We start from the raw sequence: 16,351 nt of genomic DNA, 5'->3' as shown, positions 1-16,351 counted from the left end.
ATGTTACCAAAAGACCAGATTTGCAAAAGATACAAAAGGGGGTGATGCAGCCTGAAAGAAAAAAACAAGGGAGAAAGATTTGGAGAAGAGTTTAGAAATGAAGATTATTAGGAAGGGTAAGCTAAAGGACAAGAAGACAGATAATAAAACAATATGACAACAGAGAGATGAAGAACAAAGAATGAAGCAATTTGAAGTTATCAAGTAGCCCTTCATATCTATCCAATCAACTCTGAAATATGGAAAGAAGACCTTTCATGGGCAACAGTACTCCAGAAGCAGCAGAAAGTGGCACAGAGGATTAAAAAAGAGTTAATCTTCAGCAGAAGTAACAGATTTTTCACCAAAGTCAATTCTCGACTATGACTTTGAGAATGATGAGATTGCTGGTGTTTGTGCAGCTATTGCTGAGAAACAGAAGATAGCTTCAACAAATAAAACAATGGTTATTGTGTCTGCCTCTGGGACTTTAGCGACTGTTACTGAGAAGAAAGATGGTTCTCCAATACCAGATGGCTCTGTTTTTATCAAAGCCCATTGAAGGAAAATGCATAGTATGAATTATTTGAATCTGTATTTTTTGATTATCATTTAAAGTTTTAGATACAAAGACATTTATTCCAGAGAAACAGGACAAAACTCCTGTTTGAAAGATAAGTTTTTCAGATGAAGCATATAAATTTAATGGTACCATTATTATATAGTGTTTGGACTATGCTTTGATAAGTTTTGGTTTATACTTAAGATTAGAGTTCTGAGCAAAATTTTTTGATGTATAAATTTAATCCAAATATATTGATAGATACATTTTAAAGACATAATTTGAAAAGCAAAATTCTTGAATAATAAATAACTTGGTCAGTGTTATTAAAATGGTGACTCATTGACTTTTATTTTATGATAAAGGGAATAATGGACTGCTATCCCTCCTAGAAATATACTGCTATTACTATTCAGTCTGTTTTCCTTGCTACTGTAGATAAAGTTTTTCACAAGGCTTAAATGTTTGAATATTCATTTTGATTCAAAGTTGTGGTTTGGTTACATGTGGAATCTTTGAAAGTTCAGCCAAAACTGCATGCAAATGTGAACATCTGAAGTTTCTCTTAATTCTGATTTGTGCCTATGCTTTTAGCTTTAAAGAATTTATAGGAACAGTAGCTGCCTCCTTCAGTAATTGTTAGATGTGTGAAGTACTGATAAATGTCACAATGATGGTTTGTTTTTTTTTTTTAGATTATTACTGTAGGTAGGTTAGTCTTTACCACAAGTGAGTCATCTTTAAAATGTGCATTTTTTTAAATGAGTGGATTTATAATAAATTGTACTGCTACATTTTTTAAAAATAGGGGATGATGTGGGCGAGGGAGAGGGTAAATGGGAATCCTCATAATTTTGCTGTAAGTTTTCTGTAATCTGAAACCTCTTTAAAAACAAAGTTAATTTTGTTAAAAAAAGTAACCAGGAAAGTGGATGTGCAATTGGGCTCCCATCTACCAAATTGGAGGTCCAGGGTTCAATTCCAAGGGCCTCCTGGTGAAGGCAAGCTGGCCCCCGCAGTGAGCTGGCCCGAGCAGAGAGCTGGCCCACACAAAGTGCTGGCCCACGCAGGAGTGCTGATATGCCCAGAGTGCTGACCCACATGGAGAGCTGGCACATCAAGATGACACAACAAAATGAGACACAGAGGAGAGACAACAAGAGACACAGCAGACCAGGGAGCTGAGGTGGCACAAGAGATTGAATGCCTCTCTCCCACTCAGGAAGGTCCCAGGATCAGTTACTGATGCTGCCTAAAGAGAAGACATGCAGACACAGAAGAACACACAGCAAATGAACACAGAAAGCAGACAGCGAGGAAGGGGGAGAAATTAAATAAATATAATCTTTTAAAAAAATCTCTTACATGTTATATTAACCAGAGTTCAGTCAGGAGACAGAAATCACACTAGTTATTTGAAGAATGAAAATTTGGGAAGCGGACTTGGCCCAATGGACAGGGCGTCCGCCGACCACATGGGAGGTCCGTGGTTCAAACCCTGGGCCTCCTTGACCTGTGTGGAGCTGGCCCATGCGCAGTGCTGATGTGCACAAGGAGTACCCTGCCACGCAGGGCTGTCCCCCACACAGGGGAGCCCCACACGCAAGGAGTGTGCCCCGTAAGGAGAGTCGTCCAGTGCAAAAGAAAGTGCAGCCTGCCCAGGAGTGGCACCACACACATGGAGAGCTGACACAACAAGATGGCGCAACAAAAAGAAACACAGATTCCGAGTGCCACTGATATGGATAGAAGCGGTCACAGAAGAACGCACCGTGAATGGACACAGAGAGCAGACAACTGGTGGGGGGGGAAGGTGGGGGGAATGGGAGAGAAATAAATAAATAAAATAAATCTTTTAAAAAAACGAAGAAGGAAAATATAAGATAAAGAATTGTTAGCTAGTAGAAGGTGGTCAACTACTAAAAGAGGTAAAAGGGGACACTGCAGGGTCCAGAATTAACAAATGCAAAAAAAGTCATTTATTCTTTTCAGGTAGACCTAAGGCCTAGGAGAGAGTCCTCTCCATGGCTGAGATTCAGAAAGCATGGCTAACATTGCAACATGCAGTTTGATAATGGTGAAAAAACTTGCCAGATGGCTTGTGCCATTGCTGGTCTGAGGTCACTGCTGAGTAGGGAAAGTATGGCCTGAGGATGTAGCTGGAGTTCATCTACACTGAATAATAATTATGGAGTACTAGAATCCATAAGCAAAAGATCTACCTGCCACTATAGCTTTGCAATATCATTGGAGGGGCCTCTATTGGTGAAGCCTAACATTTCACCTACTGGTGAAAGAGAAATGTTTATAGGATCCAGCTCCACTAATACAAAGGAGGGCAAAAAAGGGTGGGTTTGGAGCTGAGAGACAGGAAATTAATAAATGGCATGATATTACCGTAAATTAAATTTTATAATATTTTATAAATGTTTTACTGAAAAATAGCTGTTTACAAAAAACTCACAAAAGAGTAACATTGTTTTACATTTTGGCAAATATCTTTAATGCCTGGCTTAATAGAAGACAGTTGGATTCTCTTATCTGTTTTTATATCCAACCTGTTGCAATGTGTTATTTTGGTTCAAGTATATAAAGAAATCTGACCTAACACAGATAAATAGCTGGAAAGAGAGTCTTTTAACAGTCTTTCTGATCATTGTGCATATTCTTCCTGATGCTACAACCACCAAAACTTTATGTGGTAGTTTCTCAAAGGCTGGTGGCAATGTGGAAGTTGAAATCATACCAATTAATTTTTCATACTTGCTACACTGGAGTCAATTGGTTACATCAGATCTCTTTGGATGGATCTTTTACCCATTTTTAGTACCCTAAACCACCCACGAATGATGTTACATCCTACATGTCTTTTGAAAATATTGGTCCACAGGGTTATTCAGATCTTGCAAATGTTGACATATTTCATTATACAATATCAAAAAGTCATATTTCTCAATAACATTAGCAATCTCATCCTTATGTATTGGGAAGCTGTGAATCTCATACTAGTGTGTACAAGTCTTCCAAATTCCAATTTTTTCTTGAAAGCTTGAACATTGTCATTGGCAAGTGTTTACTTCACCAGGCTGCAATAACAAATGCCATACAATGGGTGGACTTCACAATGGGAATTTATTGGCTCACAAGAGCTCATCAAGAAACTTCTATGGACTTTCATTGGAACCCCTGGTTGCAGCCTGCCTGCGGAATCTGGACTTATGCATCCTCATGGTCCCACGAGAGACTCTTGTAAAATCGCATACTATTGACAGATATCTCTTGTTGATTCTGTTTCCCTAGAGAACCCTGACTAATACACTTAACTTTAAGCCAGTGTTTCACAAATTCCCCCAAACTTAGATAACATGACTATGGGAAAATAGCTTGAATTTGAATGTGGGAACCTGGCTTGAAGTTGAGACGTTTCCATAATGCAGATAAGAAGTGTGGGCTTAGGAACACCAGCCTTGACTAGACGGGACGCTGTCTGGTCAGCACGAAAATTGTTTGCATGTGGAGATGTTTGAACTTTGTTATGATCTGCTCCCTGGCATTGCTGGTGCTACGGCCTTACTAAGAAGCAGCCTTGAAAATAAACACAGATAACTACTGCTTTGTAATTTCTAATAAATACGATGTGGAAACTAGGGTCGAGGCTCTCAGTTCCAGAAGCTGTTGAGCCCCCTGGTCCCATCTTTAATTTCTCTCTTGTGTCTTTCTTTCTGTCCTTTTATTTCTTCAGTTCTGCGTCGCCTTCCCTTCATGCTAACCTATTGCTGAGCTGGTCTCAGCAACCGGCCCCAACGTAGGGCTTGAGGTGAAGAAGGATTGCTTCAAGCAAAACTAAAGGGTGTTTGTCACAGCCCAGAGTCCTGAGTGGTTTAGAAGGCCTTCCAAGTCCTTGGTGAGTAAGGACACTCTCGGGTATTTTAGCAGGGTTACGATGGGAATTTGAGGCAGTTCAACAAAATATCACCCGTATGTTTGTCTCCTAAAACAACTCCTCAAGCCAAGAGGAGCTGAGGCCAGTGAGTCTCGTATTTCAGAACTCTTACAGATTATAGAAAAATATTGCCCATAGTTCCCAGCAATAGGAAGTTTAGAATTAGGAGATTAGGAAAGAATAGGAAAAAGAGTTAAAAATATTACATGTACAAGGTGTTCTGCTCTCTGTTACTATTTGACCCACTTGGACTATTATTAAATCTGTTTTCATACTAAATCTAAAGTTGTTTTGCCTTCAGCTCCTTCATTAATTGACTTTAGAAAGTCACTTTCCCCTCTGCTGACACCGCCTCCTCCTCCTCCCATACCCAGAGACGCTCAGCCAAAGTTGTCAGCTTTACAACAGGGTATCTTGTAGGCTAAAACAGAGGGAAATCTTGTGGCGCAGCTTGTGCAAGGAAAGGTTAACTCACAAATACAATGTCCTATGCAGGCAAAAGTGCTAAATAAGGCCCTTGTTAGTAAAATCATGCTTGTAAGAAAACTCTCTGTTAAAGTGTTAACTAAGATAAGGAAAATATTCTGGCAGCAACTGTGCAAACCCCCCCTTATGCTGCCTACATGATAACTTGGCTGTGGGCTAGTGGGGGGGGGGTGCAGGTAATAGAATTAAACCTCTGGAAGAGGAGGAAAATATGACAATATTGGATCTGTTTTGTTTCCATGCTAATTCTGATGGGCCTATTTAGCCAAATTAATAAAATTAGTATAAAATTTTTATCAAGGTGTTAAAAGGAATTTTTGGTTTTTAATCAACAGTTTACTCCTGCACTTCAAGTCTCAGTGTAGTCTTAAAGAGTAGTAATCCAAAATATGTGTGTTAACAGTCTGTCTAAACTGCTAAATAAAAACTTAACTATATTTATGCTGCTCAAGTTATCTTAACAGATTGCTGATAACTAATAAAAGTGTTTCCAAGAACAAGCTTGCATGTTACAGGCAACATGGATTCCAAAAGAAATCTTAAAAGCAGTAAAATCTAACATGTGGAATGATGGAGAACTTAAAAACAGCTATACCAGAAAAGTAAGACTTATGAGTCAAATTGTAAACTTTATGTTTCTGTTGGTGTGTTGTAACTGTTTTGTGTTTGTCTATTTGTTCAATGTCAGTGTATATTTTGAAACCTCCAGATGGTGATATAAATTAATAAATAAAAATTTCTAAAAGAGCTCTATTCAAATGGCCAAAAATTAAATAAGCACTTATATTACTACATAAGTTTAAATGTTAATAAGATCTCTACCATGATAAAAACTGTAAGTCTTGATTAACAAAATTACTATAATTCTCTTCATAAAAAATAGTTCTTGCCTAAATTGAGCTTGGGAGAAGAATTACAAACTGTAAATATGTGCTTAGGCCTACAATGTGATTGGAATGTAGTTTTTGTGTAACCCCGTATGTATATAACAGTGATATTCCTCAGGAATCAGTGAAACATCATTTGCATGGCCACAAAACAATTCAAGCTTAGATATTTCTCAATTACAAGCCCAAGTAACAAGCATTCAGCATGCTCATTTGCAATTGCTTTCTGCCTCACAAGCTATGACGGGAATTGCGGATGGTTTAAAATCCCTGAACCCTATCATATGGGTTAAGAGTTGGGGAGAGGGTCTTCTAGGAGGTATATTAATTATCTGTTCCTGTCTGTTTTGTATGTATTTAGTCCTCAGATGCACGCTACAAACCCTCCGGGGTATGAAGCAGCAAGAAATTGCCAAATCTGCCTTCACTGCTTTGCAAAAACAAAGAAGGGGGAGATGTGGGAAAATAGCTTGAATTTGAATGTGGGAACCTGGCTTGAAGTTGAGACGTTTCCATAACGCAGATAAGAAGTGTGGGCTTAGGAACACCAGCCTTGACTAGACGGGACGCTGTCTGGTCAGCACGAAAATTGTTTGCATGTGGAGATGTTTGAACTTTGTTATGATCTGCTCCCTGGCATTGCTGGTGCTATGGCTTTACTAAGAAGCAGCCTTGAAAATAAACACAGATAACTACTGCTTTGTAATTTCTAATAAATACGATGTGGAAACTACGGTTGAGGCTCTCAGTTCCAGAAGCTGTTAAGCCCCCTGGTCCCATCTTTAATTTCTCTCTTGTGTCTTTCTTTCTGTCCTTTTATTTCTTCAGTTCTGCGTCGCCTTCCCTTCGTGCTGAGCTGGTCTCAGCACATGGCACCTATTCATAGCGAAGCTTTATGTAGTGTAAGTTTTGGGAAAATGTGTTGAGGCTGCTCCTTTGCCCAATACCATGCCTCTTCCCAGTACAGACAGTTCTTAAGAGGATAATCTTAGCCAATGATCTGCATGCAGATCCTGTCAAAAAGAATAATTTCTCTCTCCTCCCTCCTCCTTTTCAGGGATTGAATAATTTATTGACTTTACCTACCACTTCAGTAAAGATAAACCTTTTAAAAATTTGTTTAGGAATATACTAAGGTCAAAAACTGTGAGGTTACAGTTGTTAGCCTGAGGTGCTCATGCTCTAAGTGGAGAGATTTAAGGACAGCGTGAGGCAATCCCAATAAAGAGCTATGGAAACAGAGCAGCCAGTCCTCTAACTGTGCCTGGGAAAAGGCTTCTGGGAGCTGAATCGTTGTGGTCAGCCCTGAGGAATACCAAGATTCAGCTCACTGAAGCGGAGGAGGAAGCGAGTCTGCACCAAGAGGAGGCAAGAGTGTGAGCTAGCTAAGTCGGTCCTATCCACAATCTCTTTCCCTAGAACTGCTTTACTTGCGCACAGGGCATCCCCAGGGGAACCACTTGACCCCCTGCTCCTGGCCACTGCTGGCCAGGAGCAATGGGAATCTGGCCCATTGCAGGACATAGTGACCCCTGCCCTGGTCTGAAACAAAAACATCAGCTGGAGAACCAGAGGTGGCTCAAGCAGTTGTGCGACTGCTTCCCACATGGGAGGTACAGGGTATGATCCCCAGTGCCTCCTAAAGACAAAAAGGCAAACAAACAAAAAACACAACTCAGGAGAGCCAATGTGGCTCAGTGGTTGAGCACCGGCTCCCACACATGAGGTCCCGGCTTCAATCCCCTACCCCAGTAACTAAAAAACAACAACAAAAACTAGCAAAGAAACAAAAAACCCAGCTGGTCCAAACACATTTACTCTTTGCAGAATTGGGATTGAAAACCGTGAAAAGATGTGGAGAAGTTAACCATGGACATTGAATTGAAGTGAGCTGGTCCTAATTAAAGGGAGGCTAGAGAGGTTATGAGGCACATGGATGAACCAGAAGGTTACACAAGGGAAAAGAGACCATGAGTTAGCATGAACATCAAGGTAACAAAATGAGCTGAGAAAAATGGGGTGGGTTGGGGGGAAAATATACTAAATGTAAGATATGGACTATAGGTAGTAGTAATATTTTGATGATGCATGTATTAGTCAGCCAAAGAGGTGCTGATGTAAAGTACCAGAAATCTGTTGAGTTTTTTTTTTTTTAAGATTTATTTTTTATTTATCCCCCCCCTTCCCATTGTCTGCTCTCTTTGTCCATTCGCTGTGTGTTCTTCTGTGGGAATCTGTGTCTCTTTTTGTTGCGTCATCTTGCTGTGTCAGCTCTCCGTGTGTATGGCGCCACTCCTGGGCAGGCTGCACTTTTTTTCGCACTGGGCAGCTCTCCTTACGGGGAGCATTCTTTGCACATGGGGCTCCCCTACATGGGGGACACCCCTGCGTGGCAGGGCACTCCTTGAACATATCAGCACTGTGTGTGAACCAGCTCATCACACGGGTCAGGAGGACCTGGTTTTGAACCTTGGACTTCCCAGGTGGTAGGCAGACACCCTATCTGTTGGGCCAAATTCGCTTCCCATGTTGGTTTTTATAAAGGATATTTATTAGGGGTAAAAGGTTACTGTTACAAGGCCCTAAAGAGTCCAACTCAAGGTACCATACATAACAGGTACTTCCTCACCCAAGTCAGTTGTCACATGTTGAAGTAAGATGACAGACCTGGTCTCTGTTCTTTCTTGCTCTTAAGGCTCCAAGGGCCCATTTTCTTCTGATGGCAGCTGTAGGGTGGCATAGGGTTTGTTTCTCTCCCAGCTTCCTCAGCTCAGCTGCTCTGTTCTCCTCAGCTGCAAACTATCAGGCAATTGGCTAGTCTCTCTCCAGGGCTCCAGGATTAAGACTGACAAATTCTCTCTTCTTCTGTATCTTCTTCTGTGTGTCTTCTTAAGTGAATGTTTATATCACATCTCCTGATGTGAGAGTCTGTTTTATCAGAGTCTGAGTTGCACTTTAATGGTGTGGTAAAATCAAAGCCCTAATCTTAATATAATTTAATCAAAGACATCTCAGCTGAATCTAATATAACCAAAGGAGCTCACACCCAGAGGAACAGACCCATTTACAAACATAATCCTTCTCGGGGAGTGGGTCTAGCTCAGGGTTTTGAGCACCTGCTTCCCATGTATGATGTCCCAGGTTAAATCCCTGGTAACTCCTTTAAAAAAAAAGTCCTTCACAAACATAATCCTTCTTTTTGGAATTCATAAATAATCTCAGACTGCCACAATGCTCTTGCATAGTTTGTAACAAACGTTTCACAAAAATGCAAGGTGTTGGTGGAGGGGTGATGTATGGGACCCCTGTTTGATGTTATGCATGTTTATTTTGTAAGGTCTCAACTTTTACTATACATTTACTGCTTATGTATGTTCATGTGTAATTGATATACTTCAATAAAAATATATATTAAAAAGTTGAGTGGAGAAAGCCAAAAAAGGGCAAAGAACAGAAGAGACAAGCAAGACTGATCCTGTTATTGCCTGTTTGGATCCGAAAGTTCTTAATGTTGAGGTTTCTAGGGTTGCCAGTTCCTAGGAAGAAAAACAATGTGATTGTTCCCAGTTTTGTGTTTCCCCGTGAGAGGCCTTATATCTTTGAATCCTTCCTTAAAACCACTTGAGTGAGTCTTTATTTCTTTTAACTGAAAGATCCTAACTGAAATGGGTACAAAGAAACATGGCACAATCAGTAAAATCTAAGTATCAAGCCTGAATTAAGTGGCCCTGAATTTCTAAGGTAGCCTGGCCAGCCTCAGAGTCATAATTGCTTACATCATATGTATTTCAAAGACAGATTTATAATCACCAAACACTTCATTTGGAGAACTTTTCAAAACCTCATTGTGATTATTTTCCCTTTAGATAGAAAAGTAAATCTTATTATCAATAAACACATTGTTATGCTAGAAGTGAAAACATCTTAACTTAGCCATTCATTTTATGTATCTCTTAAGTAAGACACATGGAAACACTGGCATCTGATTTTGGAGTTTTAAATTTTAACTTAAACTGGTAGCTCTCTGCTATTCACTCAACAAGTATTCATTAAGTACCTGTTATGTGCTAGGTACTCTTCTGTGCACTGGGCATATAACCGTGAATAAAACAGACAAGGAGTATGTAATTCTGAGAGTGTGGGGGAGTCAGTAAAAACACACATAAACACATATTTCAGGTGGTATTGAGCGTTGGAGGGTGGGTGTTCTATTTTATATATGATGGTCAGAGAAGGTGTCTCTGATAAGTTGATGTTTGTACAATGACTGGAAGCCATGCCCACATGGGATAGGGACATAATGAATCAGGCAGAGGACACAATTAGTGCCAAGTTTGTTGTTTATGAGGAACAAAAGGGAGACCAGGGTGGCTGCATTTGAAGGAAGGAGAGGGGGAAAGGCGGAAGATGAGGCAGAACAATAGAGAGGTCAAGATCCTCTAGGCCATAGTAGGGCTACACATAGATTTTCCCCAAATACTTATCTACTGAGATCTAACAAGCCAAATACACCCTGGGAGCTTGTTAGGAAAACAAACTCTTGGGCTTCACTCCAGACCCATTGAATCAGATCCTGCATTTTAACAAGATCCCAAAGTGATTTGTATATACATGAAAGTCTGAGGCACACTAGTTTAGATTAGGTAAATTAACTTCCTTCTACAGAGAAACAGGAAATCAAAAGTAGCACTTTTCCTTCACTGTTCAGATAATCCCCATATTTTAAGAAAATCAGCAATCAAACATTAAATGATGAAACCTCAAGATTCAAGATGATATCTTAAAATGGTGGAAACTGGGAAATGGACTTTGGCCCAGTGGTTAGGGCGTCCGTCTACCACATGGGAGGCCCGCGGTTCAAACCCCGGGCCTCCTTGACTGGTGTGGAGCTGGCCCATGTGCAGTGCTGATGCGCGCAAGGAGTGCCCTGCCACGCAGGGGTGTCCCCCGCGTAGGGGAGCCCCACGCCAAGGAGTGCACCCATAAGGAGAGCCGCACAGCGCAGAAAGAAAGAGCAGCCTGCCCAGGAATGGCGCCGCCCACACTTCCCGTGCCGCTGACGACAACAGAAGCGGACAAAGAAACAAGACGCAGCAAAAAGACACAGAAAACAGACAACCGGGGGAGGGGAGGGGAATTAAATAAATAAAAATAAATCTTTAAAAAAAATAAAAAATAAAAAAATAAAATAAAATGGTGGAAACTGTTTTAGATTTCCCTTTGAACAATTTTATTTTCCTTCTGCCCTTCATTCAATTTTTGTGAAAGCTCAGGTTCTCTATTTGTTTTCTCCGAACTCTTCACTTGTACATTTCAAGTTGTCCTACTAGTCTATTACTTCCTTGGTGGGAGGTACTTTTCTTCCCTCTTTTCACTGATGTGCAAGGAAGGAGAGGGGGGAGTGGGAACGGTCCACCCCAGATGATGACAGAAAGGGGAGGCACTACTTGTACAATAGAAAATTTAAAAACCATATTACAACTGACTTGGTCCACATCTTAGGGACACCATGTGCCAGCAATGCTAACCAATGTCAGTGATAAAACTCCTTTCTACCAGCCAAACTCTTTCTATCAACCATCATTTCTTTGTGACTCCAGCACCTAGTGAGGCTCTGCTGTCAGGCACTCAGTAAATGTTTGTTGAAGAAATTAACTGTGTTATTTTTCTAACAAACCCAGACTACTACCAATTCTTTTTTCCACAAAGAGTCAGTATGTGGACAGAAAGGTTGTTTGTCTAAGTCTTATCTTTCTAGATAGTGACTCTTCGTGAGTTCTTTTTCATTGTTTATTCTCATATTCCATGTGGCTTTTAAACTGCTCTTACCTTCAAAACAGTCTACTGCTTCATGCTATTTTCATTCTTCCATTAAATTCAGGACTTTTTGTACAAGACATTTGGGTGTATAATTTTGTAGCTACTTTTTTATTTGTAGGTACATTTAAAATTTTTTATTGAGCTAACATATATACAATATAAAATTTACACTTTAACCACTTTAAAATATACAATCAAGTGATATTAATTACATTCACGGTGTTGTGCTACTATCACCACCATCCATTACCAAAACGTTTTGATCAACCCAAACAGAATCTCTGTACCCATTAAGCATTCATTCCCTATTCCCACCCCTGGTTTCCTGTCATCTTCTTTCTGTCTCTATGAATTTGCATATTCTAGTTATTTCATATGTGGTATCATATAGATGGACACAGCAATCTCGGGAGCCACATGTTGAAAATGGCAGAGCCACAGGATGGGAGGAACCTGGGTTCCTAAATTTTTGCTTGGTGGACTGCTCCCTATCAACAATGGGCTTGCTATTGAGAAATAAACTTCTAAAATGTGTGAGTTCATCCTTTATAGCACCTAGCATGACCTTTGATAGGGAAAAGGGTAATTATCCAAATATATAAAAAGCTCTTACTAATCAGTAAGACCAAAATCCCACTGACAAAATTAAGAAAAGTAATGTGAAAAATGGAAGGAAAATTCAAAAGGTTTCCTCCTCCCAGATGGCTCTCTTGTGTTTGCTCATTGTTTTCACTTGCCGTTTGTGCTTGTACTCATTGTCTGCTCATTGTTCTTTTGCTCTTCTGCTTGTTTTCTGCCTGCTTTTTCTTTAGGAGGCACCAGGAACTGAACCCAGGAGCTGCCATGTGGGAGGCAAGTGCCCAACTCCTCGAGTCACATCTCTTCCCTGCTCATTTGTTTTTGTTTTGTTTTGTTTTGCTTGTTGTTTGCTCATCGTCTTGCTTGTTGTTTTTGCTCATTGTCTGTCTGTTGTTTTTGCTCATTGTCTGCTCTGTCCCAGCTGAATGTCTGCTTGTTGTCTGCCTGTCTTCTTCTAGGAGACACCAGGAACCCAACCTGGGACCTCCCATGTGGGAGGAGGGTACCCACCTGCTTGAGCCACCTCTGTTCCCCTCAAAAGGCTTTTAAACATATTAAAAAGATATTCAACAATATTCATAAAACTATACTGAAAAATGTTTAAAAAATAAAAAGTAAAAAAAAAAAAAAATTGAAATAGTATATATTGAGATGTCACTATTTATTGCCCAGAAAAAGAAAGAAGCTCTACTGTATCAGTTTGGATTTAGTTAGAGAAACAAACCTCTCTGACATATATAGACTAAGCTGTTTATTGTAGGAATTAGACCTCACATATTTGTGGGAGTGGAAGGAAAACTCTGTATCTGGTGTTTGACCTGAAGGCACTCTAGGTCAGCGGGGGCTTGTAGTCAGGAAGGAAAGCTGGATGTGAAGTGGGGGAAAGCGAGAATAAACTGTAACCCATGAAGACAAACTGGCACCTCCTTCTTTCACCATGAAGCAAGTGAACTGCAGGAAAAACTTGACCACGAAGCTGCACACATGCCTGGCCCAGTTCTCAGAGCAGCTGCGGGAAGAGATTCGGCAGGATCTGGAGGAGCTATGGCCCAGACTTCACTCCAAATAAGGTAAGCTGTCACAGTGCTGGTGTCCTACACGGTACAGAACCCACCTGCATTTCCAGTCTCATGCAAATTTCTCTCATGGCCAGTCCTAACTGGAACCATACAGGAAAACAGTGCCGTCTTAGCCACACAAAACAACTGCAATGGAGAAGTTGTAGGAGGAGGTATTCTCAATCATTGTTAGGAGGAACCTAAATTTGTATAACCGTATAACTTGTCTTTTAAAAAAAAATTCTTCAGTATACTTTGTCTTTGATCATGCAATTCTAATTCCAGGGATTTACCGTGCAAATATACTTCCATATGTGATGAACATAAAAAGGTTATTCGGTTTCCCAACTCCCACTGGCGCGGGTCCCACCCCTCCCGCCGGGTGCCCCCCCGCCCCACCGGCCTCCTCTCCTCTGAGCCCCCACCCGCCCCCGCCTCTGCGTCCCGCCCCCGCCTCTGCGTCCCGCCCCCGCCTCTGCGTCCCGCCCCCGCCTCTGCGTCCCGCCCCCGCCTCTGCGTCCCGCCCCCGCCGCTTTCAGCTCGCGGTGCAGCGCCGCTTCAGCCCGGGAGCGCTGGCTCTGCTGGCGCTGGGAAATGGACCAATTTTGACAAGTTGTAGTGCTACAACGTGCCTGACGGGATGTGTGCAGTCACGGCCTCCAAACTGTTTAAGACGGTTTCTGTGGCAAGGCTGGAAAAGCACAAGAATTTGTTCTTAAATTACAGGACTCTGCACCGTTTCCCATTGGAGTTACTGAACGATGAGGGACTGCAGTACTTGGAGAGACTCTATATGAAAAGGAACTCCCTCACAACCTTGCCAGAAAACCTTGCTCAGAAGCTTCCAAACCTTGTGGAACTGTACCTTCATTCAAATAACATAGTTGTAGTTCTGGAAGCCACTGGATCCCTTGCAAAACTCCAGTCTCTGGATCTTAGTGCGGATGCCTTAGAAATTGTCTACCCAGAAATTGGTCGTCTGAGAGCTTCACGTCATCTTCGATTAGCTAACAATTAACTACAATTCCTACCTCCAGTACCTAATTGTGGACCGAAATCGTCTGTGGTGTGTACCGCGCCACCTTTGCCAGCTTCCCAGCCTCAATGAGCTCTCCATGACTGGAAACTTTCTCACATTCTTGTCACTTGGGAAGCAGATTTGGCCCAACAGATAGGGCGTCCGTCTACCACATGGAAGGTCCAAGGTTCAAACCCTGGGGCTCCTGACCCATGTAATTAGCTGGCCCATGCGCAGTGCTGATGCACGCAAGGAGTGCCCTGCCACGCAGGGGTGTCCCCTCGTCAGGGAGCCCCACGTGCAAGGAGTGCGCCCCGTAAGGAGAGCCGCCCAGTGTGAAAGGAAGTGCAGCCTGCCCAGGAATGGTGTCACCCACACAGAGAGCTGGCACAGCAAGATGACGCAACAAAAAGAAATACAGATTCTTATACCGCTGGCAACAACAGAAGCGGACAAAGAAGACACAGCAAATAGACACAGAGAACAGACAACCGGGGCAACAAAAAGAAATACAGATACTTATACCGCTGGCAACAACAGAAGCGGACAAAGAAGACACAGCAAATAGACACAGAGAACAGACAACCGGGGTGAGGGGGGGAAGAGGAGAGAAATAAATAAATAAATCTTAAAAAAAAAAAAAAAAAAGAAAGGCACAGGACTCTCTCCTCTCCCAGAAAAATAGCTAGACGACAGGCAGAAATGGCCTGGGAAAAAATTTCAAGGGTGTAGGACATCAGGGGAAGGCTGGACACTGCCCAGAGGAGAGAGGGATACAGGGAAAGAACCTCGACATTAAGGAGATATGAACAGTTGGGGAAGCACAGGGAGATGGAGATGTGATGAATTTTCTCATTTGGTTGGTTGTTTTTTGTTTATTATTATTATTAATGAAATAATGAAAATGCTCTAATGACGTTGAGGTTATGAATGCACAACTATGTGATTATACCAAATACTACTGATTGTACACTTTGGATGAATTGTATGCTTTATTAATATGTATCAATAAAATTGATTTGTTTAAAAAAAAGAAAAAAGACCATGAGTAGAAACTGCTCTGCAGCTGCTGGCGCCCCTTCTTCACCTAACAATCAGAAAGCTTTGAATTCCCTGGCCCAGGGCCTGCAGCTACAGAACAAGGGGGCCCCTAGAACCCCCCCCCCCCCAGGAAAGAGTAATGCAACATAAGGCTGATTCGGCTTTTGACCCACAAGTTTGGTCTGCTGTGTCCCATGAGCCCTTCCAGGGTGGGTGGGACCATGCCATTTTTTGCCCCGGGAGTCAACACAGAACTAAAGAGATCGAACTCTCACAAACACCCTCCTTACTTAACTGGGACTGGTTGTTGAAGATGCAGAGGGGAGTGGAATTATTTCCTACCCGTGGAAAAGAAGAGGGGGCTTCCAGCAAAAGTCAGAGCATTGTCTCTATGAAAGTTTGATTTGAGAGGCCCTTAGCCTCCAGACAGGACCCTCCATCAAATTAATTCCATCCTTGTTGCAAACACACGCCAACCCGGTTTTGAACTGAGAGGGCTGGCAAACACCGCCATCTACTGGCGGACGAAGGAAGTGCAAGTGAGGAAATTCAAAGTACTTGAGAGAGGTTTTTTCCAGACTTAACAGCTTCCAAGCTTGGAAGCAGGTCTGCAGCTTATTACTGAGTCCAGGGCAACTAACAGGGACAATCATAAAGAGCCAGAACAGGCTGAACAAAGATTCAAAGGATGGCAATAACACAGTCTTCCACCACTAAACCTCTATAAAAAAGAGAAATTCATCATCAGCATGAACTCAACATCATTATTGGACGCCTACACATCAGCAAAAAATTATACACCATACTAAGAAAATGGAAGAAATGGCCTGAGCAAAGGACTATATCAAAGACCCAGATGACATACAGCATTTGAGACAACTAATCAATGAAATTCATACAAATTTCCAAAATCAAATTAGTAAGTTGAAAGACAATATGGCTAAAGAGATAAAAGGACATCAAGAAGACACTGAGGGG

At 41.7% G+C, this 16,351-nt stretch overlaps 1 pseudogene; it reads left to right on the top strand.

Moving 5' to 3' along the window:
• The first annotated feature begins 13,954 nt into the window (after positions 1-13,954).
• On the top strand, positions 13,955-14,489 carry LOC101413826 (leucine-rich repeat-containing protein 28 pseudogene; annotated as a pseudogene).
• Positions 14,490-16,351: the final 1,862 nt, after the last annotated feature.

Source organism: Dasypus novemcinctus, chromosome 16 (assembly GCF_030445035.2).
Source record: "Dasypus novemcinctus isolate mDasNov1 chromosome 16, mDasNov1.1.hap2, whole genome shotgun sequence".
NCBI classification, from domain to species: Eukaryota; Metazoa; Chordata; class Mammalia; order Cingulata; family Dasypodidae; genus Dasypus; species Dasypus novemcinctus.
Note: the sequence above shows the minus strand (reverse complement) of the source record. Positions and strands in the feature narration are given on the sequence as shown.